General features: G+C 52.2%; 1 protein-coding gene across 4 annotated transcripts in view; it reads right to left on the bottom strand.

Moving 5' to 3' along the window:
• CCDC175 (coiled-coil domain containing 175) overlaps positions 1–15,978 on the bottom strand; it is a 148,383-nt gene that overhangs the window by 74,752 nt on the left and 57,653 nt on the right. The window lies entirely within an intron of this gene.

The raw sequence follows: 15,978 nt of genomic DNA, 5'->3' as shown, positions 1-15,978 counted from the left end.
ATGCAGAGACCATTCCCCCGCGTCCATGCCCTGACGACTGAGAAAATCTGCTTCCCAGTTTTCTACGCCCGGGATGTGAACTGCGGAGATGGTGGAGCCGGTGGCTTCCACCCACTGCAGAATCCGCCGGACTTCCTGGAAGGCTTGACGACTGCGAGTGCCGCCTTGGTGGTTGATGTAGGCGACGGCAGTGGCGTTGTCCGACTGGATTCGGATCTGTCTGCCCTCCAGCCACCGATGGAAAGCCAATAGGGCTAGATATACTGCCCTTATCTCCAGGATATTGATCTGAAGGGACGATTCTATCGGAGTCCAGGTTCCTTGAGCCATGTGGTGGAGAAAAACCGCTCCCCAACCTGACAGGCTCGCGTCCGTGGTGACCACGGCCCAGGTTGGGGGTAGGAAGGATTTTCTCCGAGACAGAGATGTGGGTAGGAGCCACCACTGAAATGATGTTTTGGTTGCAAGGGAAAGAGAGTTGTTCTTGTCGAGGGAAGCCGCACTTTTGTCCCATTTGCGAAGAATGTCCCATTGGAGTAGCCGTAGATGGAATTGCGCGAACGGCACTGCCTCCATAGCTGCAACCATCTTCCCCAGGAAGTGCATGAGGCGCCTTAAGGGGTGTGACTGACTCCGAAGAAGTGATTGCACCCCCGCCTGCAGAGAAAGCTGTTTGTCCCGCGGTAGCTTGACTAACGCTGGCTGGGTATGAAACTCCATCCCGAGGTAAGTCAGTGATTGGGTCGGTGTCAACTTGGATTTCGGGAAATTGATGATCCACCCGAACTGCTGGAGAGTCGCCAGAGTGACGGTAAGGCTTTGTTGACACGCCACCCGAGAAGGGGCCCTGACTAGGAGATCGTCTAAGTAGGGGATCACCGAGTGGCCCTGAGAGTGCAGGACCGCCACGACGGATGCCATGACTTTGGTGAAAACCCGTGGGGCTGTCGCCAGGCCGAAAGGCAATGCCACGAACTGGAGGTGTTCGTCCCCGATGGCGAAACGCAGGAAACGTTGATGTTCGGGTGCGATCGGCACATGGAGATAAGCATCCTTGATGTCGATCGATGCTAGGAAGTCTCCTTGTGACATCGAGGCGATGACCGAGCGGAGAGATTCCATCCGAAACCGTCTGGTTCTCACATGTCTGTTGAGTAGCTTGAGGTCCAGAACGGGACGGAATGACCCGTCCTTTTTTGGCACCACGAACAAGTTGGAGTAAAATCCGCGACCACGTTCCTGAAGGGGAACGGGAATCACAACTCCTTCGATCTTTAGAGCGTCCACTGCCTGAAAAAGTGCGTCGGCCTGTGCGGGGGGTGGAGAGGTTCTGAAGAAACGAGCCGTAGGTCGGGAGCTGAACTCTATCCTGTAACCATGAGACAGAATGTCTCTCACCCACCGGTCTTGAACATGTGGCCACCAGGCGTCGCCAAAGCGGGAGAGCCTGCCACCGACCGAGGATGTGGCTAGGTGAGGCCGAGAGTCATGAGGAGGCCGTCTTGGAGGCAGTGCCTCCTGCGGCCTTTTGGGGGCGTGACTTGGACCGCCACGCATAGGAGTTCCTCTGGCCTTTCTCCGGCCGGTTGGACGAAGAGGATTGGGGCTTGGCGGAGGGACGAAAGGACCGAAACCTCGATTGGATTTTTCTCTGCTGAGGTCTCTTAGGTTTGGACTGGGGTAAGGAGGAGTCCTTTCCCGAGGATTCCTTAATAATCTCATCCAATCGTTCGCCAAATAAACGTTCACCAGAAAAAGGCAAACCAGTTAAGAACCTTTTGGAAGCAGAGTCTGCTTTCCATTCGCGCAGCCACATGGCCCTGCGGACTGCCACGGAGTTAGCAGATGCTACAGCCGTACGGCTAGTGGAGTCCAGGACGGCGTTCATGGCGTAGGACGAAAAAGCTGATGCCTGAGAGGTCAAGGAAGAAACATGCGGAGCAGAATTCCGTGTGACAGCATTAATCTCAGTCAGACAAGCAGAGATTGCTTGGAGAGCCCACACAGCCGCAAAGGCCGGGGCGAAAGACGCGCCCATGGCCTCATAAATAGACTTCACCAAGAGCTCTATCTGTCTGTCAGTGGCGTCCTTCAGGGATGAGCCATCGGCAACAGACACAACGGACCTAGCAGCCAATCTAGAGACTGGAGGATCCACCTTGGGAGAGTGTGCCCAGCCCTTAACGACTTCAGGTGGAAAGGTAACGCGTGTCAGAGTGCCTTTTAGCAAAACGCTTGTCCGGGACCGCTCTGGGCTTCTGGACAGCGTCCCTGAAGTTAGAGTGATCAAAAAACGTATTGCGCGTACGTTTGGGGAATCGAAATTGGTGTTTCTCCTGCTGAGAAGCCGACTCCTCTACAGGTGGAGGCGGGGGAGAGAGATCCAACACCTGGTTGATGGACGAGATAAGATCATTTACTAAGGCGTCCCTCTCAGGGGTATCAAGGTTGAGGGCGAAGTCAGGGTCAGAGCCCTGAGCTCCCACGTCCGCCTCGTCATCCTGAGAGTCCTCAAGCTGAGATCCAGAGCAGCATGAGGAGGCCGGGGAAGAGTCCCAGCGAGGCCGCTTAGCCGGTCTGGGACTGCGATCCGGGCAGGAGTCCTCCGCCTGGGACCTAGGGGCTATCCTGGGAGCGCGCTGCGGCGCGGACCGAGAGGGCCCTGGAGGAGACAAACTAACAGGGGCCGGTGCCTGTGAAGAGCCCGGTCTGGACTGCAATGCCTCAAGGAGCTTAGATGACCATTTGTCCATAGACTGTGCAATGGATTGAGAAAGTGACAGAGAGTTTCTCAGCGAAAGAGGCCAATGAGGGTGACTCTGTCCCTGCAGCCTGCTCAGGAGGAGCAGGGGGATCTACATGAGCCGAGGGGCCCACAAGTGCCCGAGGCTCCGGCTGAGCAAGCGTGGCAGGAGTCGAGCATTGATCACAGTGAGGGTAGGTGGATCCCGCAGGCAACATAGCCCCACAAGAGGTACAGGCTGCGAAAAAAACCTGTGCCTTAGGGGCTTTGCTCCTTGTGGACGACATGCTGTAAGCAATAAGTGTCCCTTAGGAGCGCGACCACTGAGGGTATATGGGAAAGGGTTATACAGCCGTTCCGAATATATATAATATATATGTATATATATATATATATATATATATATATATATATATATATATATATATATATCACGGCACCCTAGGGGAACCAGCACCGGGTGACCGATCCGGCTTACCAACCGCTGGTGTCCTCCAGATTCCCTGTCGTGGGTCCCCCGGAGCTGTAGAGCTGTGCAGCTGCAGCATACACCGGCAGAATGCCAAACATGGCCGCCGGAGCTCTCAAGGGGGGAGTGGAGCCATGGGCGGCGCCGGCCAAAGGCGGGAATCTGGAGGCCCCATAGTGGTCCATTAGAGGGGAGGGGAGACATGCAAAGATGCTCCAGCCCTCTGTCGGTAATCCCGCCCTTACCCCTGACAGGCAGGCCCGGGGGCGGGATTTTTCGCGACTAGGCCGCGATGAAGCCGGGGACTAAATTTAAGGCCGTGCCCGACAAGCAGGCACGGTCGGCGCGGAAGTCCGATGAAAAAACAACGGACGGCGCTACTGGGGAGAAAGGCGACCTCTCTCCCCGTACCGTCCCCACATGGGGACCCAGAGTACCTTCAAGGTGCAGGGCCCGGTCCCTGGGGATGAAAACGCTCCGGTCCAGCAGGTTCCACCAGGGGCTGCGGATGGAGCACGGTCTCAGCAGGTGAATGACCGGTGAGGCTCCCACTTCTCCCAGAGCCGCATAAGGGATGGCGAAGGAGACGGCATGTGGCTCCAGCCTTTGTACCCGCAATGGGTACCTCAACCTTAACAACACCGCCGACATAGTGGGGTGAGAAGGGAGCATGCCGGGGACCCCATAGGGGGACCTCTTTTCTTCTATCCGTCATACTATGTATGAGAAATCTTTTTTTTTTTTTTTCTTCTATGAGTGGATGTGTGCCTCCTTCCACACAAAGCATGAAACTGAGGAGCCCGTGGTCCACGGGAGGGTGTATAGGCAGAGGGGAGGGGTTACACTTTTTAAAGTGTAATACTTTGTGTGGCCTCCAGAGGCAGAAGCTATACACCCAATTGTCTGGGTCTCCCAATGGAGCGACAAAGAAATCTTATATTGGTTTTCTTTTCGTGCGGTGCATATAGATGTCTTTGCCGTTCAATCCCAATTAGCCTGCCACATCGGTCTCGATATCGCCCTCAACAAATATGTCTCCCATTTTGTCATATATGAGTGTTGTATCTCTACATGCGAGGTCAGCATATTGTATAAGCGTGAGATTAGCCCCTTCGTTGAAGCCCCTATCTTACGTATGCCCTCAAATGGGGAATCTTTTCCTTTCATTAGCCAGTCTCCGATATGGCTTTTTCTTTGCCACTCTGCCCTGAAGGCCGGCATCCCGGAGTCACCTCTTCCCTGTAGACGTTGACACTGGCGTTTTGTGGGTACTATTCCATGAAGCTGCCAGTTGAGGACCTGTGAGGCGTCGATTTCTCAAACTAGAGACTCTAATGTACTTGTATTGTTGCTCAGTTGTGCAGCGCGGCCTCACACCTCTCTTTCTACTCTGGTTACAGCCTGTTTGTGCTCTCCTCTGAAGGGAGTAGTATACACCATTGTAGGAAAAATTCAGTTTCTTGGCAATTTCTCACATGGAATATCCTTCACTTCTAAGAACAAGACCAGACTGTTGAGTTCCACATGAAAGTTCTCTTTTTCTGGCTATTTTGAGAGTTTAATGGAACAAAAAAATATAATGCTTCAGATTCTCAACTAGCTCAAAGGAAGGTCAGTTTTATAGGTTCTCTAATCAGCAAAACTGTTTTCAGCTGTGCTAACATACTTGCACAAGGGTTTTCAAGGGATTTCTAAACATCCATTAGCCTAACACACTTAGCAAACACAATGTACCATTAGAACACTGGAGTGGTGGTTGTTGGAAATGGGCCTCTATACACCTATGTAGATATTGCATTAAAAACCAGACTTTTGCAGCTAGAATAGTCATTTACCACATTAACAATGTATAGAGTGTATTTCTGTTTAATTTAATGTTAGCTTCATTGAAAAATATGTGCTTTTGTTTCAAAAATAAGGAACTACCTAAGTGACCCTAAATTTTTGAACTGTAGTGTGTGTGTGTGTGTATATTTATATTATATATATATATATATATATAATTGCCTTATTCTGTCTGTCTGTCTGTCATGCTCGAAAATTGTGTCCTTACGGTGACACAAAGCTGATTGGCCGCTGGGCTCGCCATGGCCCCGCCCCCCCCCCACGGATTGGCCTCTCGCCCCGGCTCTCTGCAGGCCCTGCCCCCCTCACGCAATGCACGCTCGCTCTGGCCCAACTGACACGGAGCTCCGATTCCCAGGTGAGTACACACACACACATCAGATCACACTCACACACACCTCACACATCACATCCACACACTCACAACATCCTGGGATATCGCTTGCTTCTACACCGGCTCCGTCAGGATCCCAGCAGCGCCAGACATAACCTTGCGATGCTGGGATCTTGACGGAGGCCGTGAACGCTGGTAAACATTATACACATCGGGTAACTAAGGTCCCTTGGTTACCCGATGTGTATCATAGTTACCAGTGTACACCGGCTCACACTCACTCTCACACACACCTCACACATACATCACATCGCATCCACACACTCACAGCATCCGGCGATATCGCTTGCTTCTCGGCCTCGATACTGTGCTGTTGTGACCTTCCAGGACCTGCCGGAGGATCACATGGCCAGAAGCATGTGGTATCTCCGGATGTTGTGAGTATGAGCGCGTATGTGCAATATCGTCAATGTGTGTGTACGTGAGTGTATGCGATCGGGTGTGTGTGAGTGTATGCGATCGGGTGTGTGTGAGTGTATGCGATTGGGTGTGTGAGTGTATGCGATCGGGTGTGTGTCGGTGTGTGTGAGTGTATGCGATCGGATCTGTGAGTGTCGGCAGAGGAGCATGGCGTGCTGGAGGAGGCTGGGAGGAGAGAGGCTGATCCTGGGGAAGGCTGGGATGGGGAGGCTGATGCTGGGGACAGAGAGGCTGATGCTGGGGACAGAGAGGCTGATGCTGGGGACAGAGAGGCTGATGCTGGGATGAGAGAGGCTGATGCTGGGATGAGAGAGGCTGATGCTGGGATGAGAGAGGCTGATGCTGGGGACAGAGAGGCTGATGCTGGGGACAGAGAGGCTGATGCTGGGGACAGAGAGGCTGATGCTGGGGACAGAGAGGCTGATGCTGGGGACAGAGAGGCTGATGCTGGGGACAGAGAGGCTGATGCTGGGGACAGAGAAGCTGATGCTGGGGACAGAGAGGCTGATGCTGGGGACAGAGAGGCTGATGCTGGGGACAGAGAGGCTGATGCTGGGGACAGAGAGGCTGATGCTGGGGACAGAGAGGCTGATGCTGGGGACAGAGAGGCTGATGCTGGGGACAGAGGCTGATGCTGGGGACAGAGAGGCTGATGCTGGGGACAGAGAGGCTGATGCTGGGGACAGAGAGGCTGATGCTGGGGACAGAGAGGCTGATGCTGCGGGGAGAGAGGCTGATGCTGGCGCAGCATGGCGGATGGAGCACGTTTGGGAGTGCGCAGCATGGCGGATGGAGCACGTTTGGGAGTGCGCAGCATGGCGGATGGAGCACGTTTGGGAGTGCGCAGCATGGCGGATGGAGCACGTTTGGGAGTGCGCAGCATGGCGGATGGAGCACGTTTGGGAGTGCGCAGCATGGCGGATGGAGCACGTTTGGGAGTGCGCAGGATGGGAGATGGAGCACGATGGGGGGTGCGCAGCATAGGGGATGGAGCACGTTTGGGAGTGCGCAGCATGGCGGATGGAGCACGTTTGGGAGTGCGCAGCATGGGAGATGGAGCACGATGGGGGGTGCGCAGCATAGGGGATGGAGCACGATAGGGAGTGCGCTGCATGGGGGATGGAGCACGATGGGGAGTGCGCTGCATGGGGGATGGAGCACGATGGGAAGTGCACACCTCCCTCCAACACACACACACACACACACACACACGCGCGCGCGCACTGCACAACACACCACACACACACTGAGAACCACAAACAACTGCCCTACACAGACACCCACACACAGACAACGCTGCACACACAAATATACGCACATACCGCACAACACACACATTGCACAAAACATACCTCCCCCCAAAACACACCACAAACACACACACACCGCGCAACACACACACACAACGCTACACACACACAGCGCTCCACAAACAACGCAACACACAAACAACACCGCTCTCACCCCCATCACACCCAGAACATGTACAGCGCCCTACACAAACACTTGGTAACTACACACAACATCTATCTATCTATCTATATATATATATATTTAGAAGGTGGCCCGATTCTACGCATCGGGTATTCTAGAATTTACGTATTGTGTAGTTCATGTATGATTTTTGTCATATATATGACAAAAATCATACATGAACTACACAATACGTAAATTCTAGAATACCCGATGCGTAGAATCGGGCCACCTTCTAAATATATATATATATATATATATATATATATATATATATATATATATATATATATATATATATTTTGATAGATAGTACATATGTGTGAATTAGAATACATTGTATCCAACTTACATCTGCAAAGGAATAATTTCCAATAATCATAATGTAGTATGTAATAATATCTACTAGTACCACACAGCCAGTGATTTGGGGAAAGGGTGTTTGCGCTTCCAGTTTTGTTTTTTTTATGTTTTAATTTTACAAAATGCGATCACTATTCCATCCCATGTCCATTGATCATTTTTCCCACATAAAGCTTGCTATGCATGCCTTCAAGGGTGATTTTATTTCACCTAAGTCAATGCATTTCTGGCTAAAATATAAAAAAAAAGAGAATTTTGTTTACTTACCGTAAATTCTTTTTCTTATAGTTCCGTATTGGGAGACCCAGACCATGGGTGTTTAGCTTCTGCCTCCGGAGGACACACAAAGTACTACACTAAAAAGTGTAGCTCCTCCCTCTGAGCTTATACACCCCCTGGAGAACCAGATCTAGCCAGTTTAGTGCAAAAGCTGAAGGAGAATAGCCACCCACAAGTAAAACAGAGCAAGAACCGGAACAACCGGAGACTCTGTCCACGACAACAGCCGGTGATAACACGCGGAACAAGAAATTGCCAACAGGCAACAGGGAGGGAGCTGGGTCTCCCAATATGGAACTATAAGAAAAAGAATTTACGGTAAGTAAACAAAATTCTCTTTTTCTTTATCGTTCCTTTGGGAGACCCAGACCATGGGATGTCTCAAAGCAGTCCATGGGTGGGAAATAAACAGTAAAACTAAGAAGTAGGTGGAGCCTAACTTCACAAATGGGCGACAGCCGCCTGAAGGATGCGTCTGCCCAAGCTCGCATCTGCCGAAGCATGAGCATGCACTTGGTAGTGCTTTGAAAAGGTATGCAGGCTAGTCCAAGTGGCAGCCTGACAGACTTGTTGAGTCGTAGCTTGGTGCCTGAAAGCCCAAGAGGCACCGACAGCTCTGGTCGAGTGTGCCTTGATCCCCGGCGGGGGAGGCACCTGAGAACACTGGTAGGCGTCCGAAATGGTCGACCTAATCCAACGGGCTAAGGTCGGCTTAGAAGCAGAGAGGCCCTTGCGCCGACCTGTGGTTAGCACAAACAGAGAAGTGCACCACCTAAGAGCAGCGGTGCGAGACACATAGATCCGGAGAGCACGCACCAGATCCAGAGTATGCAACGCTTTTTCAAAGCGATGAACAGGAGCCGGACAAAAGGAAGGTAGGGCAATGTCCTGGTTAAGGTGGAAAGGAGAGACCACCTTAGGAAGAAAGTCCGGAGTCGGACGGAGAACCACCTTGTCTTGATGAAAAACCAAAAAAGGTGACTCCGAAGAGAGCGCAGCCAAATCGGAGACTCTCCTGAGGGAAGTTATGGCCACTAGAAAGACCACTTTCTGCGAAAGACGAAACAAAGAAACCTCCCTAAGAGGCTCAAAGGGGGGTTTCTGCAAAACCGTGAGAACCAAATTGAGGTCCCAGGGATCCGAGGGCCGCTGGTAAGGCGGAATGATGTGAGACGCGCCCTGCATGAAGGTGCGGACCTGAGCCAGCCGGGCGAGACGTCGCTGGAACAGCACTGACAGAGCTGAGACTTGTCCCTTGAGAGAGTTGAGTGACAGTCCCAGCTGCAGACCGGACTGTAGAAAGGACAGAAGGGTCGGCAAGGAAAATGGCCAAGGAGGATGGCCGGAAGAGCGACACCAGGACAGGAAAATTTTCCAAGTCCTGTGATAGATCTTGGCGGAGGAAGACTTACGGGCCCGAGTCATAGTGGAGATGACTTCAGGAGGGATACCAGAAGCCGTCAAGATCCAGGACTCAAGAGCCACGCCGTCAATCTGAGAGCCGCAGAATTCAGGCGGAAAAACAGACCTTGTGAGACAAGGTCTGGACGGTCCGGAAGATGCCACGGCACCTCTACGGACAGATGGAGCAGGTCTGGGTACCAAGCTCGCCTGCTCCAGTCCGGAGCAATGAGGATGACTCGACGGCCCTCCATTCTGATCTTGCGCAGGACTCTGGGCAAGAGGGCTAGAGGGGGAAACACGTAGGACAGACGAAACTGGGACCAGTTTTGAACCAGAGCATCCGCGGCGAATGCCTGAGGATCGTGGGAGCGAGCCACGTAAACGGGAACTTTGTTGTTGTGGCGGGATGCCATTAGGTCCACGTCCGGAGTGCCCCATTTGCGGCAGATTGACTGAAAAACTGCCGGGTGCAGGGACCACTCGCCACTGTCCACGGTTTGACGGCTGAGATAATCTGCCTCCCAGTTTTCCACGCCTGGGATGTGGACTGCGGATATGGTGGACTTGGAGTCCTCCGCCCATTGAAGGATGCGTTGTACCTCCAACATTGCCAGGCGGCTGCGTGTCCCGCCTTGGTGATTGATGTAGGCAACCGCTGTCGCGTTGTCTGACTGGACTCGGATGTGCCTGCCCGCCAGCAGATGGTGAAAAGCTAGGAGAGCCAGAAGCACGGCTCTGGTTTCCAGCACATTGATCGAAAGGGCTGACTCGGACGGAGTCCAAGTGCCCTGCGCTCGGTGGTGGAGACATACCGCTCCCCAGCCGGATAGACTGGCATCCGTGGTGAGGATCACCCAGGACGGGGCCAGAAAGGAGCGCCCCTGAGACAGAGAGAGGGGCCGAAGCCACCACTGAAGAGAGCTCCTGGTCTGTGGCGACAGAGCCACTAACCTGTGCAAGGAGGAAGGCCGCTTGTCCCAACAGCGGAGAATGTCCAGCTGCAGGGGACGCAGATGGAACTGGGCAAAGGGAACAGCCTCCATTGACGCCACCATCTGACCCAACACCTGCATCAGGCGCCTGAGGGAATAACGGCGGGGCCTCAGCAGAGAGCGCACCGCCAGTTGGAGGGACTGCTGTTTGACTAAGGGCAACTTCACAAGTGCCGGCAGTGTCTCGAACTGCATCCCTAGGTACGTGAGACTCTGGGTCGGAGTCAGAGTGGATTTGGGAAGATTGACAAGCCACCCGAATTGGGCTAGAGTGGCGAGAGTGAGCGAGACACTCCGCTGACAGTCCACGCTGGATGAAGCCTTGACTAGAAGGTCGTCCAGGTAAGGGATCACTGCCAAACCCTGTAGGTGCAGGACCGCAATCACTGCTGCCATGACCTTGGTGAATACCCGAGGAGCTGTGGCCAACCCGAAGGGGAGAGCCACGAATTGGAAATGTTCCTCTCCGATTGCAAAACGTAGCCAACGCTGGTGTGACACTGCAATTGGCACATGCAGATAGGCATCTCTGATGTCGATGGATGCCAGGAAATCCCCTTGGGTCATTGAGGCAATGACTGATCGCAGAGACTCCATGCGAAAATGCCGCACCTGAACATGCTTGTTGAGAAGCTTGAGATCCAGGATGGGCTCTGTTCTTTCATTGTCCTGATGAGGAAGGCGGAGATGCCTTTGAAACGCGTTGACCTGTGTTAATAAAGGAAAGAATTCATTACATCTCCTGGATTTGTGGTTTCTAGCGCAGCATTTAGCCCGACTTCTCCACCTACCCTGTGACTTTTTGGGGACTAGGAAGAGATTTGAGTAGAAACCTCTGAACCGTTCCCGGGCGGGAACCGGTACAATTACTCCGTTGGCCTGCAAGGATGCCACGGCCTGAGAGAAGGCGGCGGCCTTGGAGCAGGGGGGAGTTGACAGAAAAAATCTGTTTGGCGGGCTGGAAGAGAATTCTATCCTGTAGCCGTGGGAGATGATGTCCCTCACCCACTGATCGGAGACGTGTTGAAACCACGCGTCGCCAAAGTGGGAGAGCCTGCCACCGACTAAGGACGTTGCTGGCGCTGACAGATAGTCACGAGGAGGCTGCCTTGGCGGCAGCACCTCCTGCGGTCTTTTGTGGACGCGCTTTTGGGCGCCAGTTGGATTTCTGGTCCTTGGCTGAGTTAGTGGACGAGGCCGAGGGCTTAGAGGACGACCAGTTGGAGGAACGAAAGGAACGAAACCTCGACTGATTCCTGCCCTGGACAGGTTTCCTGGTTTTGGTTTGTGGCATGGAAGTACTCTTCCCGCCAGTAGCTTCCTTAATAATTTCATCCAGCTGTTCACCGAACAGCCAGGACCCAGCAAAAGGGAGTCCAGCAAGGTACTTCTTTGAAGAAGCATCTGCCTTCCACTCTCGAAGCCACAAGATCCTGCGGATAGCGAGGGAATTAGCCGAAGCCACCGCAGTGCGGTGAGAAGCCTCCAGCATGGCAGACATGGCATAGGATGAAAAAGCTGAAGCTTGGGAAGTTAAGGTAACCATTTCGGGCATAGATTCCCTGGCGAGGGAATGCATCTCCTCTAGAGAAGCAGAGATGGCTTTGAGAGCCCACACTGCTGCAAAAGTCGGAGAGAACGAGGCCCCCGCCGCTTCATATACGGATTTGGCCAGAAGGTCAATCTGGCGGTCAGTGGAATCCTTAAGAGAGGTGCCATCAGCCACCGATACAACGGTCCGGGCTGAGAGAGTCTAGACACCGGGGGGTCTACCTTTGGGGAATAAGCCCACTCCTTGACCACCTCAGGTGGAAAGGGAAAGCGGTCGTCAGAACCACGCTTTGGGAAGCGTTTGTCAGGGCAGGCCCTGGGCTTGGTCACAGCGGCCTGAAAACTGGAGTGGTTAAAGAACACACTCTTTACTCTCTTAGGCGAGGTAAACTGGTGCTTTTCTGCCAGAGAGGGTTGTACCTCTGATACTGGCGGATTGAGATCCAGTACAGAATTAATGGAGGCAATCAAAAATCACTAACATCTGAGTCACTTTCGGACAGATCAATGGGGCACATGGAGTTAACCTCCGAGCCCCCCGTAAAGGCATCCTCCTCGTCCTGCGAGTGAGCTCCTGAATCAGAGCCGCGGGACGAGGAAGGAGAGGAAACCCTGCGTCTCTTCTTAGAAGGACGGGGTCTGGGACCAGATGATGAATCCTCTGTGAGCTCCGGTCCTGAGAGACCCCTAGCAGCAGAGGCACCCTGTGAAAGGGGCTGATGCATGTTCAGCAAAGTCCTGGACAGAAGTCCCATGGAGTCGGCAAAAGACTGGGAGATAGACCTAGAAAAGGATTCTACCCAAGCCGGGGGTTCAGCCACAGGAGCAGGAGCAGCCTGAGAGACCAATGGGGGTGAGACTCCAGGCTGAGGCACCGCCAGGTTAGAGCAGGCATCACAATGTGGGAATATGCTTGGTTCAGGCAGCAGGAGCTTACATGCAGTGCATACTGAATACAGCTTTGGAGCCTTGCTCCTCGTGTGAGACATGCTGCTGGAGTGGGGGCTCCGCCAGAGAATGAACCCCAGAGAGTATAATCAGAGGTCCACAACCGGAGACCAGTTGTGGCTTACCAGACCGCTGGAGCGGTGTTGTGTGCCCTCCAGATTCCGAAGCCCGGACCCCCAAGCACAGCAACTCAGCAGAGATGCTGCAGACCAGCGCTGCTGCAGAGAGAACGCTGAGAAAATGGCCGCCGGAGCGAAGAGAGGGGGCGGAACTTGCTGAGGAGCGGGATCTGGAGGGCCATAGAGACCTACAGGGGAGCAGACACACACTGCAGTGAGGAGTGTCCCTCCCCTGTGCTGAACGGCCGCCGGGCGGAGCCGAGCCTGTCCCTCTGCATGAGTGACATGTGAGGGCAGAGAAACCGAAACTAGGCCTCCGGCGAAGCCGGGGCCTAAATTTGAGCAGCGCGGCTGGCGCGCAGGCACCATCGGCACGGTTCTCAGGCGACAGCCAGAGAACCCGCCGGAAATGTCATAAAACACAGTCAGCACACTCTCCCACAACAATAAAGTACAGGGACCCCCAATATATAAACGTCTCAGGTACTTAGCTTGCTGAGACGCAGGGTTCCAAGTCCCTGGGGATGAGTGCTCCGGTCCAGCAGGATCCTGAAGGGCTGCGGATGGAGACCGGTCTCCTGCCAAGCATGGAGACCGTGCTGGCTCCCACTTCAAGCCAGAGCCCAGGAGGGATGGTGAAGGAGCGCGGCATGTAAGGCTCCAGCCTTGGAATCAACCTTAACAACACCGCCGACACAGTGGGTGAGAAGGGACATGCCGGGAGTCCAGACTTGGACCCGCTTTTCTTCAAACTCTTTCCAAAAATCAAAAATCAGATGAGAATGCATGTGTGGATGTATGCCTCCTGAACACAAAGCGATAAACTGGCTAGATCTGGTTCTCCAGGGAGTGTATAAGCTCAGAGGGAGGAGCTACACTTTTAAGTGTAGTACTTTGTGTGTCCTCCGGAGGCAGAAGCTAAACACCCATGGTCTGGGTCTCCCATAGGAACGATAAAGAAAAGGGTTTTTTTGCAGTGGGGTTTCATTAAAAATTTTGCACTGTATTTATCATCACTATACAAAGAACTCTACAAAATTAGTTAACGTAAATCTGTCAGTAAATTCGTTCTGATTGTACATCTTTACTTTCCTCGAAGCAGATTTTCTCATTAAAAGAGGAACTTATGTGGTCATAAACCAGCTTAAAATGGAACAGTGTGCAGCATGAATCTGATACTGGCTGCGTTATTGCAGCCATGTAGGTTTTACTTTGGCTAAAAGGCTGAATGAGGGAGAGAGTCTCAGATGACTAGTCCAAGGCTGGTATCTCGCAGCTTCTCTCCACCATGCTCCCATAGACTAACTGATCTTTCCCTATAATCACTCAGACTAGTCTTCTGGGACTCATAGTCCCCAACGGCTTTTCAAACGATTTCTCCTCTAAAAGGCTTCCTCGTTACTGCTGCCCTCATGCCCTACACGCAATCTTCCCTTCAGTGTCAGACAGATGTTGGCGGTGTAATCACGAGAGGGAGGGATATGTTGCATATATGGTGGAGCTGTAGCCTCATTAAGCCTATATGGAGTGGGGTCTTCTCGGCATACAATAGCATTAGCGGGGAGGCCCTCTCTGGTTCTCCACAAATTGCTCTTATCTATCATACCGGGGTCTGTTAAATCTCAGAAAATGGGACTATTGCGGTTTTGCCTAGCGGCTGCACGAGCCATGATCCCCGGACACTGAAGGTCCACCCGTGCCCCCGCCTTGGATGAGTGGCTTGGGAAGATGGCCTCCCTTTACAGAATGGAGAGTCTCACTGCTGAAATTCAGGACGCTACTGAAAAATGTATTAAGATCTGGAGTCCCTGGGTCATTTTTTTGGATTCTCCGGACTTCAGGTCCCTCTTTGGGGCGAGTTGAGACTCTACCTAGATTTTCCCTGCTAGTTATTCCCGGCCCTTCCTTGCCCTTCCCCCATGATCCTTTTCCCCGTCATCATTCACTTTGTTTGATATAAATGTTCTTAAATGTTCTTTATTGTAACAAACTGTCTATGGCTACAACCATAGTAAACCACTCCCAGAATAAACTGTCGAGGTAAGATTCATGTTTCAGGTGGTTTTTATGGCTACAACCATGCAAAGCCTTTCATGTTTCATTGCATTTTTTTGGGGGGGTTTTGTCTCTATTTGTGCGTTTGCCTTGGTCTGCAGCCCTGCTTATTGTAACCAACCTTAATTTTTCAATAAAAAAAAAAAAAAAAGATTAATCATAAAAGGCTTCCTCATTTAAGAGTAAAACATTCAGCCGATGTCTGATTCCTGACGCCAATGATTTGGGCAGCAGGAATATCCAGTGTCAGATTCCCTTTATCTCATTCTGCTGTGTACTGTGATACATAAAGGCTGTAGAACCCAAATAGTCCTAACATTTTCATAAAAACCTATTGCAAAAATTATTACGAGTTTACTTGTGAAACTGAGTTATGTCAAACTGCAAATCCAGGGAAGAAATTTGAGGGTCGCCTCACGCCTCTGCTTTTCCAACAAAAAGTCTCAACCCTGGTGTGAAATTGTCCAAAACAAATAAGACAGTGAGGCTGTCAAGGATGATCAATACTGGAGGAATTAACTATAAAGGTCCCGTCACACACAACAAGATCGCTAATGAGATCGTTGCTGCGTCACAGCCAGCGATCTTGTTATGTGTGACACCTACCAGTGATCAGGCTCCTGCTGTGAGATCGCTAGTCATTGCCAAATGGTCCGGGCCATTTTATTCAAAGGTGATGTCCTGCTGGGCAGGATGCATCGCTGTGATTGACACCTACCAACGACCTCCTATACAGGTCGCTCATCGTTATACAGGTCGCTGATCGTTACTGCGTCGTTGGTAAGGTCTGACTGTGTGACATCTCACCAGCGACCTCCCAGCGACTTACCAGCGATCCCTATCAGGTCGCATTGTTTTCGGGATCGCTGGTAAGTCGTTAAATGATTCTGTCTATAAAAAGTGGAAGTGTCACCGACATTCAG

Source organism: Anomaloglossus baeobatrachus, chromosome 12, assembly GCF_048569485.1.
Source record: "Anomaloglossus baeobatrachus isolate aAnoBae1 chromosome 12, aAnoBae1.hap1, whole genome shotgun sequence".
NCBI lineage: Eukaryota > Metazoa > Chordata > Amphibia > Anura > Aromobatidae > Anomaloglossus > Anomaloglossus baeobatrachus.
This window is presented reverse-complemented; position numbering and strand designations above follow the sequence as displayed.